General features: G+C 37.2%; 1 protein-coding gene across 6 annotated transcripts in view; it reads left to right on the forward strand.

Annotated features, from left to right (window-relative positions):
• Nucleotides 1–13,031, forward strand: part of BANP (BTG3 associated nuclear protein) — a 136,853-nt gene that overhangs the window by 69,972 nt on the left and 53,850 nt on the right. The gene's annotated exons all lie outside the window — the stretch shown is intronic.

A 13,031-nucleotide genomic window follows, 5' to 3' on the forward strand; every position in this document is an offset into this window, starting at 1 on the left:
CGTTCACTAACTGAATTGATTATATTGTGTACAGTGTGTTCTTTTCTCTGTTACCAACTGTCCCTATGGCCAGATGTGGACTGCAGTCCATGCAAACCTAGGAACATCTATTGCCGAGGTTTAAGCAGCTATTTTTTCATTATATGGCTGTCTTGGGAGAAACAGATCTTTCGCATCTGCTTTTGTTCTTTTTGATAAGATGCCTTTATTAGGTGCTTATGCATACATGAGGTAAGAAAAAGAAGCTTTTACTTTGAGTGATGAGTCAATAAGTGATTAAATTAGCAGAATTTCCATGTCAGGTGTCAGCAAAATTGGTAACATTTGATCTCAGACACACTTTACTAAATGGTGAACTATATTAAAATATCCATAGCACAAAAATATTCCTGTAAGAAGCTTTCTAGCCAGGCCACTTGAATGAATGTTATGTATTTTTTTTTTTTGTTCCTGTTGAATATTAATAAGTTGTGAGACATATGGCTAGAACTTGAATACTGCCCTGAATTGAAAAGGCTCACATGAAGGGTCTTGAACTCCAAGGTCTTGAGAAGCTACCAAATACTCTGAACTTTTGAATACCTAAAGTATTTGTGTGGAGAAGCAATCTAATTTGTATTAAAAAAAAATTAAAAAACCCAAACACTTTACATGTTCTTTACTGAGTTTTTAATCAGAAGTACTTTTGCAGAAGTGAGACTAGGAAAGGTGAATTTTTGGAGTCATGTCAGAACCTTTGTTTTAGTACTTAGTGTTCTTTTTTTCCTCCTTTGTGAAATACCACTGTCCAAATTACACCATCTTAAAAAGCTAATATTGGGTGGTGTTTTGTCTCTCCGAGAGTGGCATGTAGATTAAGTTACTTTTTTTTAAATTATAGTTTAATACCATTATTTTTCCCCTTGAAATACCTATTCATAACAAGTATTCCACAAATTGCATCTCTCTCTCTCCCTCAAATAGAACCAAAGAATGTAGTTTAAAACATCATTGTGAGTTCATGCTATTTTTAAGGGAAATGCCTTGGATGACCATATTTTCCCTGCGTTAGGCAGGGAGAGGTGAGTCCTTTCATACAACAGTACCATTCAGCTGCGTCTCATACTAAAATAGTCCTGGAGTAAAAAAAACGGTAAACTCTAGAGTAGTAAAAAACTTCCAAACTCTGAATCCCCCTAAGTAGAGTCTTGCTGATCATCAGAGCAGTTGCATTAGTACACACAGAATAAAGCTATGCTGGTAGAAAAGGGTTCTAAAAGTATGTTTGTAAATGTGTATATACATGTGTCTGTGCATATATATAGATATGTGATGTATGTTTGTTGAAGTGTGTGAGAGCACACACAAGATAGGGAAGAAAAGTATGATTTAATCAAATTCGTTGCTGTTGAAATCAACATCAGCTTATCTGTGTAAAGACATCTGCAGTATTACAGAGTATTTCATATCTGGGATAATTTTGGTTCCGCCTAAGTGGTTGTGGCTGTACGTGTGTATGTAGGAAATCAGTTTAGCATCCAACTTTTGGGGTTTTTTTTAACTAACTGTACTCCAGGCCCTGCTTTTTAAACTTTCCTTGTAAAGAAATGGTGAAGTGCTGGGTTTTTTTCTTCGTGCACTCAGCTGCATTTGGTGCACAAGAGTAACTGCTATCTCCCGAGGATCAACAGCCAGACGCTGTCACACTTCAGCTGGCCTCTGCAAATTCACAGCAGCCCTCAAGAGCCTTCAAAAGTGCTTAACTGTTTTCCAGTAGACCAAAAAATAGGAGCAAGCAAATGTTTAGGGGATTTTTATCTCCATTCTGTTGTAGATACTGAAACCTTCATCAGCAGTTTAAGCCATGTGGGCTTGTTTTGCACTGAAGTGGATGAGTAGCACTCACATGATTCCTTGCAACAGCTCCATGCGTGTGTTATGCGAAGGGGTAGAAGGGAGGTCTGTGGCTCAACTGGCTTCTGCTCATCAGCTGATCTGTGTTAAACGACCATTTTTTGAGCTATTAGCTCATGAAAATTGCAAAGCAAAATGAGTTAAACTAAACTGTGTTTGTGGTTTAAGAATGGAAGTTGAAACTAGTACATTTTCCTTGGCGCTTGTAGTGGGATAAGAGCACAAAAACCTGTCATATGATATGGTTCAGTGGTAATGTAAGTCATAACAATCCAGTAGCTTGCAATCATCTGTACATGACCTGCGATCAAAGAGACTTCTGTAGTTTTCCCACCTGTCCATTACTTTTCAGGAGAGTGGCTTTTTCTTCTGCATTTTGAACTCTAATGCACGCTGCCAAGGGACACTGAAGAATATTGATAGTAAGGAAAGTGAATAATGTAACACTTCTGTTACTGAATATTTTTAGCTGACTAATATATACTTACTAATGGTACTAGATCTTAGCTTGGCTACTAAATACTCCCTTTGAAAATTCATCTCATGCTGCCGTTTTCCACATATTATTGCGCGCTTAACAGATGTTAGGTATTCTCTCTATTCGGGTGAGGTTTAGTACTGCCGCCTGATGCAGCTTTCGCTCTGAATCACAAGTAAAAGGTTTACAAGAAGCTGAGACTGCAAAGCTTAAAGTTCTTAGTTTCATAAGAACTAAAGCAAGAAAATGGCATAAATGTACTGTGAAATTTTTTCAGTAAAATTTCCAAGGTGATAGATAATGTTTTAAGCTTTGTAATATTAGTAATAAATACTGGCTTCTCTGCAGAATGATGCCTGTTGTTGATTTTTAACTCCCCCCCCACACCCAAATTGTCTGTCCTGGTAGTTGTACTGAATTTAGATTTTGTTTTTCTGGCATCATTGTTCATGGAACTAATGAAACCATGCCAAAAAGAATGCTGTCTACCTACACATGTGTTCTATTAGCTGAAAGTTTCGTATTTCAGTGCACGTTTAATAAAAATACCAAACTGCAAAAATAATTAGACTTCATATTAACTAACACTTGAAGCCTTGGACCAGTGGGAGTTTTTTTGGACTTTGCATTTTGTACTTATGAGTTACCAGAAGCTTTCTAATTTGTCTCTCTCTTTCCTCTGATTATCTGCCCTCTTTTCTCCCTAGCTCCATCCTTTTCTTCCTTTGAATTTCAGTGTTCTGCATCCCGGGAAGTGTTCAGTGTGTGTCCTGCACAAGCTGACATAGTGCCACAGTGTTCAGGAGTGTATGTGGGGTATAAAGAGGTAGAACGGGACAATTTCAGCAGTTTGACGTTGCTTGATTCTGCATTTTAGACATTCCATTTTGTACATCTTCACAGCCAGTGTTTCTCTGATTTAGAAATTAATTAAAATGACACCAGGCAAATGGTCTTCAACTAATACCCTTAGTTTTTAAATTAAAAAGTTAATGCACTTCAAAATCTAAAATATGATCATATGTATTCCTGGAGAGCTGACAATTTGTTTTGCTCAATGAATGAAAAATTACTAAGAGTAGCAGCGTTTAGTTCACTTAGTATCAGTATCTGTAGGTAAGTTAGAAGAAGCAGGAGAATCCAGAACAAACAGCACGTATGATAGGTTTAGCAGGCAAAAGCTAGCCGGTGTAAATTGCTTTTGTAGTGTCAGTCTTCTTACTGTGTGCCTATGAAATACGCATGTGGAGTTGCTTCTGCTACATTACACTTTTCAAAAGGAAACTTGGCATCTTATACAGTTGTAGATACAGACTCTTCCAGAGAAGTTTGTGATCAAAGGGGTGCCCTGAGACCCATCCATAACTGCTGAGTTATATATACGGAGAGGGGATTGCATTAATAACACGTTTTTCTGCTGCTGAATAAGGTATTTCTATGGAGCAGTGAGTGCATTATCTTTTTCTGAACTTCTACTCTGACCTTGCCACTGTGGGCTTCGTGGCAGCTGAGGTTTAGCAGAGTTCAGATACAGGGCTCTGGAAGTAGCTCACCAAGTAAGCTTTAGCAAATGTCCTCATATGTGTAATGATCATATGAGAGTATACGAATCCGTGGTCAGTAAGGATATTCTTGGAAAATTGCTGTAGTGATGGAGAAAATACAGCAACCTTCGGTGCTGCCGTTGGGCCCGGAAGGTTGGAATATAAACGTGTATGAGAAATAGATCAGTGAGAGTTTGTCTCAGGAGGAGTATGAATCTGATGTCTCGTTCAGATCTGGTTTCAATACACATAGTGCACCCTGTAATACAGCTCAGGAGGAGATGCGACCTCATCACCTATGTTTGAAACATTTGTCCAATTTCTGCACTCTGCTGTAGTCTGAAGGGAAGGGCAAGCTGTTAAATCGTAGAGGAATGGAAAAGGGGGAGAAATGGTTCCAAACGTTCAGTGGAAAAAAACCCTATTCTAATAATTCCACCTAATATCCAGTGAATCTTATTTGTGACTGGATCAAGCTAAAATGAAAGTAGGTTGGTTTGTGGAGGAATTTATGTACAAACCAATGGGACAGTCTTAAACCAACTCTTTTAACGTCTAGTTTTTGTATCTCTGTTTACCTCCTGGGTCATTATTGAGATATTCACACCTTGCTTTTCAGTGAGGGCACCACATTTTTTTAAGATCCAATTTAATGCATAACTCGAGCATGATTTTTTCAGTTACACAAACAAAAATGTGTTGACATATTAACTCTGCCTCTGCTCACTTGTATGCATTTTGCAGATGTTATTTTATTGGGAAGGAAAACTGTTTAATATATTTTCTAAATAAGCATTTTAATTGCCTTTACTAAACCTTTGGAATAGATACTGCAGTTTCTATCAATATTAATGTCAATAATTTATTATCCAAAACAGAGGAAGGAACCATCTTCCGCATTTCTTAATTTTCATATAATGCATCTAAATAAAAAGTTCTAGCTTTAAAAATACTAAAACTCTTTATTCAAGTTCCTCAGTCAAGAATTAACAGAACGTAGGAGTGTTTTTCCTGTCCCTAAGTTTTAAGCAGTAGAGGGCAGTAGTATTAAGATGATTGTCAGTTACTTTTTCGGTGAAAGCTTGAAGAAATGAGGAGGAAATTTGAAGTGCAAGAAATGTGCTGCTCCGACATCCACCTTGTAAACTGTCGTACCGTGGGGACAGAGACACATTCACAGCGTGAGTCTTTCTGCATGCATTGCTGACATCGGGTCTGTGTGTGCACGCGTGTGTGCTTGTGTGCAAACGAGAGAAAGGAAGAAGACCTTAACTTCTGCGCCAGCTGCTGTAGTAGATTGAAAAGGCTTTTTCTTGTTTCAGCACATCTGCTTTGAATAATATGCACGGAGAAACAAACAGGATTGTTAGAAGAAAAACAACAGAATTAAAAACCCCATATAGTTCAGCTGGAACTTAAAAACTGCTCGTATGGTTTTGGAAAAAAAAAAGTGATTATTCCTAACTGATACTTCGTCAATAATAGGTTGTACTAAAGTCTTGCAGGTCTGCTCTATTTTTAGGAGTAAAAATGAAGAGAATAGTTTGGAAACAGAATGTGCTTTATGTAAATTTCACATAGAAGCACAATGTATTTATGGATGAAGTAAGAGTGTTTAAAATACTTCAGTGTGAGCATTTCAATTACAAGATTTTTCCTTTTTTTTTGCTTGAAGATAGTCCTTTTTGCAAATACACTCTTTAATCTGGCATCCCATAGAAGAGCTGTTCTGTACTTTGACTGTTCCTCAAAGTAGATCATCAAAACCACTCATCATGCTTTTTGGTTCTGAAAACTCAGTTTGCTAGAGAAAGTAGCATTTTAGCAAATTAAAACTGAGAAATCTAATTTTAAAGCAGTTAAGTGTATTAAAACTTACAAAGGTGTATGGATTAAAAAGAAAGCTTGGGGGAAAAAAACGTGCTACTTGGGTAATCAGTAGCATACAAAATATCTCTAGAAAAATTAGTATTATAAGAAAAACAGTAATGTGTGTTATTAAATATGGGTAATGAAAAAAGTAGCTGTAATAAGCTACATTAGGTGTAGTTTAACTGCAGAATTTAAAATGAGTTTGTAGGAGGTTTGCACCTACTTTGTAATTTTAGAGCCGGGTAAGACGCTGTCCAGTAGGATAGCAACTGATCTCCAGCGGTCCTTGTTGTCATCATTCTGTATAAGATTCCTGAAACAAATCTATGTAAATTGTTTACTCCAGGTTATGATGTTTGACGATAGAACAATAGAGTTCTTCTACCCCAATATGAGGAGACAGCGCTCGGGGAAAATACAATGGCCGTCAACAAAACATAACAAAATAGAGGAAAAAGAAAAAAAAAAAAAGATGGGGAACTGCTTTTTAAGAGATATTGATGGGAAAATAGGTTCCCTGTAGTTACAGAACGCAAAACTCATTCTGATATTTAATAGAAAATGCCATGTGTTTTTTACTACATAACATAATTCATCCACTTTTGGGGAGAATGGTGAGTGGTTTAGAAGCTCACTGGAAGTCAGCAGGCCTTGCTCTATAAACGAGTTAACATTTTTGAAAAACACCTATGTGGCAAATTCAGGGACTCTGTATTTCATTAAGATGAAAATTCCGATGCAGTTATGGTAAGAGGACCATTTCTTTCCATGTCTGTGCCACTGTGTTGGGGGATCCTTCTGCCTTTCAGCTGTCTTGGAGAGCCTGAAAGTGAATTTTTTTTATAATGACAAGAATATGTACTGGCTCGTTGTGTCTAATTGTACTTCTGTCCCTGTTAATTGTGTAAAACTTCAGAAATGAGTTGTTGGATGCCTAAGTTCGCTAATTGGTACAGAAAGCTGTAGCAGATATTGAAAGCCACCATAACCAGTAAAGTAAAAAGTAGCTTAAATTTTTAGTCTTACGGTCTTATATTTCAAAGTATGTAAAATATTTTCTTTGTTTTCTTTAGAGAATGGAAAACCTGAATGTCTTGCTAGCACAATTTTTAATCATCTGTTACCCAGCAATTAATTGTTTGGGGTTTTTTTATTCTTTTTAGATTTAAGGTAAAGAAAAAAGGGAGGAGCCTTTTAAAATTTTTTTGTTTCGGTGAGATTTTCATTGTGTTAACCTGACCACATCCAGTAATTATTGTCAATTTTTTAATTGCTTAAAGATGTATTTTTGTATTGTATTGTAACTCTTTTCTTAAACTAAGATTTGCTTAAAATGGGATGGGAGGGATGACCCTGGCAAATTTTGAGCACTGTACAAAAAAAGATAGCTAGTTGCTGCTACTTAGACAAGTCTTCTCCCTCACCTTGTTGAGATTTAAGTTGTTTTTCTTTCCATTGTGCTGTCTCCCATCTTCTTACTCATTTATGGTACATGGTGCTGGGAAGGCAGTAAAAAAATCTTTTGTACCAGAGAGTTGGCAGTATCAGATCCCTGCAGACATTATTGGGTTATAAGTTTCATTTGCAAACTGGCTCCATTTAGTTTTCTCTCGGCACTCTTTTGTGCCAGAAGATACTGCTTTATTTTATGGAGAAAACCAGCTATGTCCATGTCTGACACCTCACCAAGAACAGTATCCTGAATTGGGTCAAGAGGAAAAACTTTTTTTTCCAGCAGCATGGCCCATCCTCAAGTGGTTGTTGTAGTAATTGTTACACCTGACTGCCATCAGTACTTGCAACGTTTTCCACTCTAAGACGTGTTTATTACTACATTTTCTATTCCAAGATGTAGCAGGTATACATTGGCATTCCCGTGAAGTAGTTTAGTCCTCTTGAAATTTGACATTATTTCATTCGTCATGATGGATAAATATTTCCCCACTTTCAGAGTGCTTAGCAGGGACTTGGAGAGCCTCGGCCTCTTTTCCATATGGTATTTAAGTTTACATGAAATCGGGGAAGAACAGACAAGGCAAAATGAGTCCTTGCCCTGGTGTATGCAGAAAACGTAAAACTCTGCTTTTTAGGGGTTTTTGTTTGGTTGTATCAAGTAGGAGTGGCACCATTTCCCAGACTTTTCAGTACTTAACTAAAAATAACTATCTAAATGCCGTGCTGCTAGGAAAAAATGATAGCTCAGATGAATTTACTTTCTTTCTGATATCTCCAGCGATTGAAAAGAATCTTTCATTGGCTTGTTGCTGATCCTGAATGCTGGGTTAACTTGGTTTCTTTTAATCAACCTTGAATAGGGACCGATTAAAAGATTCTTTGAAAAATTAGCAAATATTTTTTCATTTTGCTCTCTCAACTTTAAAGCACATTATGCCTTTATATGATGATGAAATAAAAGGCAACATCTTTGTGTAAGTGTGGGATGGCACAAGCAGTAACTATTGTATGTTTGTGCCCTTAATGCACAAAGGAACTGATCTGATGCGCGGTGAAGTTTTCATGTAAATGTAATAGAGGGTGGAAAGAATATGTTATGGTGTTTTTCAGATAAATGTGTCCAAAGAGATTTTACATGTGGGAAAGGAAGGAAACAAGGAAGAAAGAAACAGGCTTAAGTAAGGTTATCAGGAGTGGACAAAAGTAATTGCTACTTTGGAGATAAGAGCAAATGTTAAGTTGTTTTAGGGTACTTAAGGTTTGGTGTGTACATATTTATACATTGTAGTCTATCAAAGGTCATTAATTGTTGTTGGTAATCTGCAGTTCAGCACCTGAAACAAAAATGTGAGCTTAGGAAATCACGGGGGTGTCTGCCCTCTTGCTCTCTGTCTACACTGAAGTTCACTAACGCTCATCGGGTCCATAGGCCCCGCCTGAGACTTACAAAGCCATTTTTGTTTTACCATTTGGTAAAAGGACGAGCATCTCCAGCCCATGGCGCATCTTGACTTCCTCATCAGCCACGCTGTGATTGTTATTTGCTGGCATTTGCTCTGCTTTTTAATGTGAAGTCCTTGAACTTGTCTTGTAGGCAACTGTAATTGTGATGTCGTTAATTTTATTGTGATAATGCTTTGTCTCATCCAAGTTCTTAGTATAGCACCTAAGAGGTAACATGTAAGAAAGTTTGCAGTTGCCTTTCAAGTCAATTTGTTTAAGAATTTTTTCCCTATCTACTAATTATCATTAATTACCATACATTAACAGCCATGCAGTGTTTTGTCTTGTGTTTTTTTGTCTTTTCTGATTTGGGACCCAGCCTACCTTTACATGCTAAAAAAAACACCCAAATCTTTGCTGAAGGCAAAGTAAACAAAGTCTCCAGCAGCAAAATCTCATATTTATGGCATTTTTTTGGTCACTTCAGCTTTTGGCAAAGTGCAACAATAAAGAAATAGCTTCCCATCAGTAACAGAGGATTCAAATTTGACCCTGCTTTCATGGTTCATTTCAGTGACGCAGGTAAAGATTTGTTTTGGGAGCAAACAGTAAATTCCAGCAGATACTTGGCTGTAAGCACGTAATATAATGTCTGTGTTTTAAACATAGAGTTTTTCCCTAGCACTTCTCAAGATTTAGACATTATGTCACGCAACTATTTTTGTCTTCCGTTCAGAAGTCCCAGTTCCCAATACAATGTCTCTCTTAATGACCTGCGGAGCCTTGCACGGTTACCTTTCTCTCCCATCGCAAACTTGGTTGTTTTTCTTTGGCTTGCTAATCAAAAGTAGTGAAATGTACAGACATATGTTAAAATCAGACATTATTTTAATACTGATATGTGTTAGGATTTTTTTTTTCCATATTACTCGTTTCCATTTGTAAAAATGTTGTGACTGGTGGAAAGAATTAATAAAGGTGATTTGTTAATCTCTTATAGGTACTTTCTTTGATAGAGTCCCTGAGCAACAGTCCATAGAGTGATCTGTGGTGGTTGTAAAGTAAGGCTGTTTAATGAAGGTTTTGGAAAAAGATAATATTTTCTGTCATCTTTTTTTATTTTTCTCCTAAGAGGGTGGGTTGTTCCATTAAAATTCAATTCAAGCGGACAGGAGCATTTATAATGCTCCAAAGAATATGTTCTCTATTTTGGAGTATATTATGTTCTTTATTCACCCAAATCTTGTTTTAATATTGCTGTAAACTTAATAAGAAGAGATGAGATATGAAGTGATAATCTTTTAAATATAAGGAAAAATAATTTTCTCCACCTTCATAGAAGGCATAGGTCCAAGCTGTCTCTTATTAGAGATTTTGGTAATAAAAATCTCTGCTTGTAGAATAGCAGTCATCACAAAGCTATCTTGCTGCGCTAATCTAGAGAAATCATTTCTTTTTTGTTTTGTTTATTTTTTTTTAGTGCTCTTCATTTATGATTTTTCTCATCATGTGATATGAACCCTGTCTTTATGCTGCAGATCTGCCCTTATCCCATCACTGTTCCACTTGGTATGCTCTAGTAGTTCCATGCTCAGTTATTTTAAATATTAGGGATGCCTCTAGCATCGTATTTATGTTCAGAAATCACTGTCCGACATTCCAAATTCCAAGAAGGATTTTGGGAATGGTTGGTACAATTGGACTGTCAATGCCTAGGATGGCTTGATACGGGATACATTATAATGTTAATATCCTTGGCTGGATACCAACTACTTGCTTGCTGCTGGCAGACGCTGATTGCTTAGCTGTTCAGCGCGGAGAGATCTCGTTTCATCCCGATGAAAAACAAAATAAGTGTGTGCATGAGTATGTGCTGTTAGGTTACTAAATGGCAAGTATAGAGTTCAGGCCATTAACATAATTAATCTTTCTACTATGTTAAGCATAACAGTAAATCTTGATGACTTAAATCTGTTTCCAGATTTCCGTATTGTCTGCCTAGGTTAAACGATCAATGGGATTTTTGTCGTATTTCACAAACGGTGGTCATGACTTTGGAAGCCTTTTGTGACTAATTTAAGTATGTGACGATGGGAAACGGCTCACCTTTTTTGTCTCCTCGCTGTTAAAACAATTGCTTTTTGCAATGTTTGGTCACAAAAGCTATCCCTTTTAAAAAATTAGACCGCAGTAGCTCAATTGCAAATGAAGAGCAAGGAAAACCTGTGTAATTTACACAGCATTTTCAAGGTTTTAACAAGACAATGTTAAGCAGGCCGGTTGATTGACATATGTCTGTTGTTCAAGTATTTAATCCTTTCCATAGTTCAAATATATCTTCAGTCAAATTTTCCAGAATCCTTAAGATATTTCAAACTAACTGAGCGAATATCTAATAAATTGAAGGAGGATGATCAAAGAGCATGATTTTGTGATTTGTATGGTGACTTGGAAAAAAACATATAGGATGCTATATAGTTCAGTGTATTTTTTAATAGTTAATGTGTGTCTGTCTCTCAAGTGCATACATTAAAAAGAACTACAAGATAACCACTTTGTTGCTTATTTTAGACATTGAAATCCCACATCAACAGCACAGTTTTTAGTTCTGATCTCAGATGCTATTTTAATTAGCTGAGATATATTCACTTTATTCAAAGTACGTATCTCTACTACTGTGAGCAACATTGGGAAAGTATATTTGGAAAATCATCCACTGTAGCTTGCCTTAGCCATTTCTTTAGTGTACTGTGTACAAGATTCTTCTTTGTGGAATAAGTACTTTAAATTATAAACTTGCTTCATTTTATTTGATGCAGTCTGCTGGGATTAATTGTTGTATACTGGCTCCATCAATTATTCAGCTAGAGCTATCAGTTCCTGACTGGTCTGGAAGCAAAAAGCAGTACTGCTTTACACACAGACAGATACTCTTTTTCTTTGATGGAAACTCTGGGCTCCAACCAGGGTTGAGCTATGAATGAATCTGTTTTATAAATTGCTTCATTTTTTTTACAACTATTTTTATTCCTGAAATATGTCATTCCATGCTTCTGGAATGTTGCTAAATATTTGTGTTAAACAGCAGAAGTGTTACAGAGTTCACCAGGAGGAAGTGTTAGAATTAAGTTATTTATCATGTTAGTGTGATTTTTCTAGTTAACTGTTTCGTTAGGTGGCTCGTAACCACGCTGAAAAGGAGGTATTTCAGTCCCACAGTAGTGACGCAGAAGAAGTACTGTCTTCAAATCCAGCCCATCTTACGCTTAGTTTGTGTATGGTTCCCAAGACTCAGTCTGTTTTGCTTCTGAGATGGTACTCCAGCGCTGGCTCCAACACCAAGTCAGTTCATGGGTTTCCCTGGTAGAGATGCTGAGGGTTGCAGGAGCCGCTGTAATGCACCAGATTGTCAGAGGCAAAGTGTCAGTGGTGCCAGGAGGTAAGTAGGTGTAACAGCTAGCAAAGAAAAACCTGCTCATCGGTACTTCTAAATTCCAGAACTGTGTTGTGAGAGTTTTGGTTTTTGAGTATTTCTTTTAGCAGAAGGCAGGTATGGCAGCATTTTGCATAAAACACGGTAGGAAGAAAACAGTGCGCAGTTCAAGGATAGGACGGCTGCTATGCTGTAAGTATGAACAGAGGAGGTGTCCGTGCAGGGAGGAGAAAGCTGTAAGAAAGACCGAACCAGAGCCCCTGCTCTGAGAAATGAATGAGATTGTTTCAACAGTGGCACAGTGACCTTTGTTGTTGACTTTGGTGGGATCGTGTTTTCCCTCAAGATAAGTTTGTGTTGTAACAGGTCAATATACAAAAAAGACCTTGTCAGGTGGTAGAAATGGGTAGTAAGTGTATAGAAAAGAGAATGTGCCCCAGTGTTGCATACAGGGGTATTCCAAAAGTCAACAGCAAAGATAAAATTTTTGCCTGTGATGCTCACTCTGTGCACGTCTCGTGCAGCTGGGTGCTAAAGGGTTGCGTTTTGGTGTGAAGCCAGATTCTAAGTCTCCTAAAGGAATGACTGTTCTGTCTGTGTATCTGTGCATTACCGGGGAACAGGACACTGACCTTCAAAGGCGTATGGTAAAATACAGAATGATTTTACTTTTTGGTGTGTGTTTTTCATTGTCAATGGTGGTATGCCAGAGGGACGCTATCTGAAACCTGAAGAAAGAAGTGATCAGTGAATCATCTGTTCTGAATTAAAATATGACTTAGACTTGCATAATGGGAATGGAACTGTCAAAAACATTTGTTATTGCCCTAATTCTTTTCCAAGTGATGCTAACAGTTTTACCATTATTTGGAGTCCATTTAAGTTCAATGTTGAATTCTTAACAAGAACAAAA

The sequence above is a fragment of the Phaethon lepturus genome, unplaced genomic scaffold (assembly GCF_000687285.1).
Source record: "Phaethon lepturus isolate BGI_N335 unplaced genomic scaffold, ASM68728v1 scaffold15485, whole genome shotgun sequence".
NCBI lineage: Eukaryota > Metazoa > Chordata > Aves > Phaethontiformes > Phaethontidae > Phaethon > Phaethon lepturus.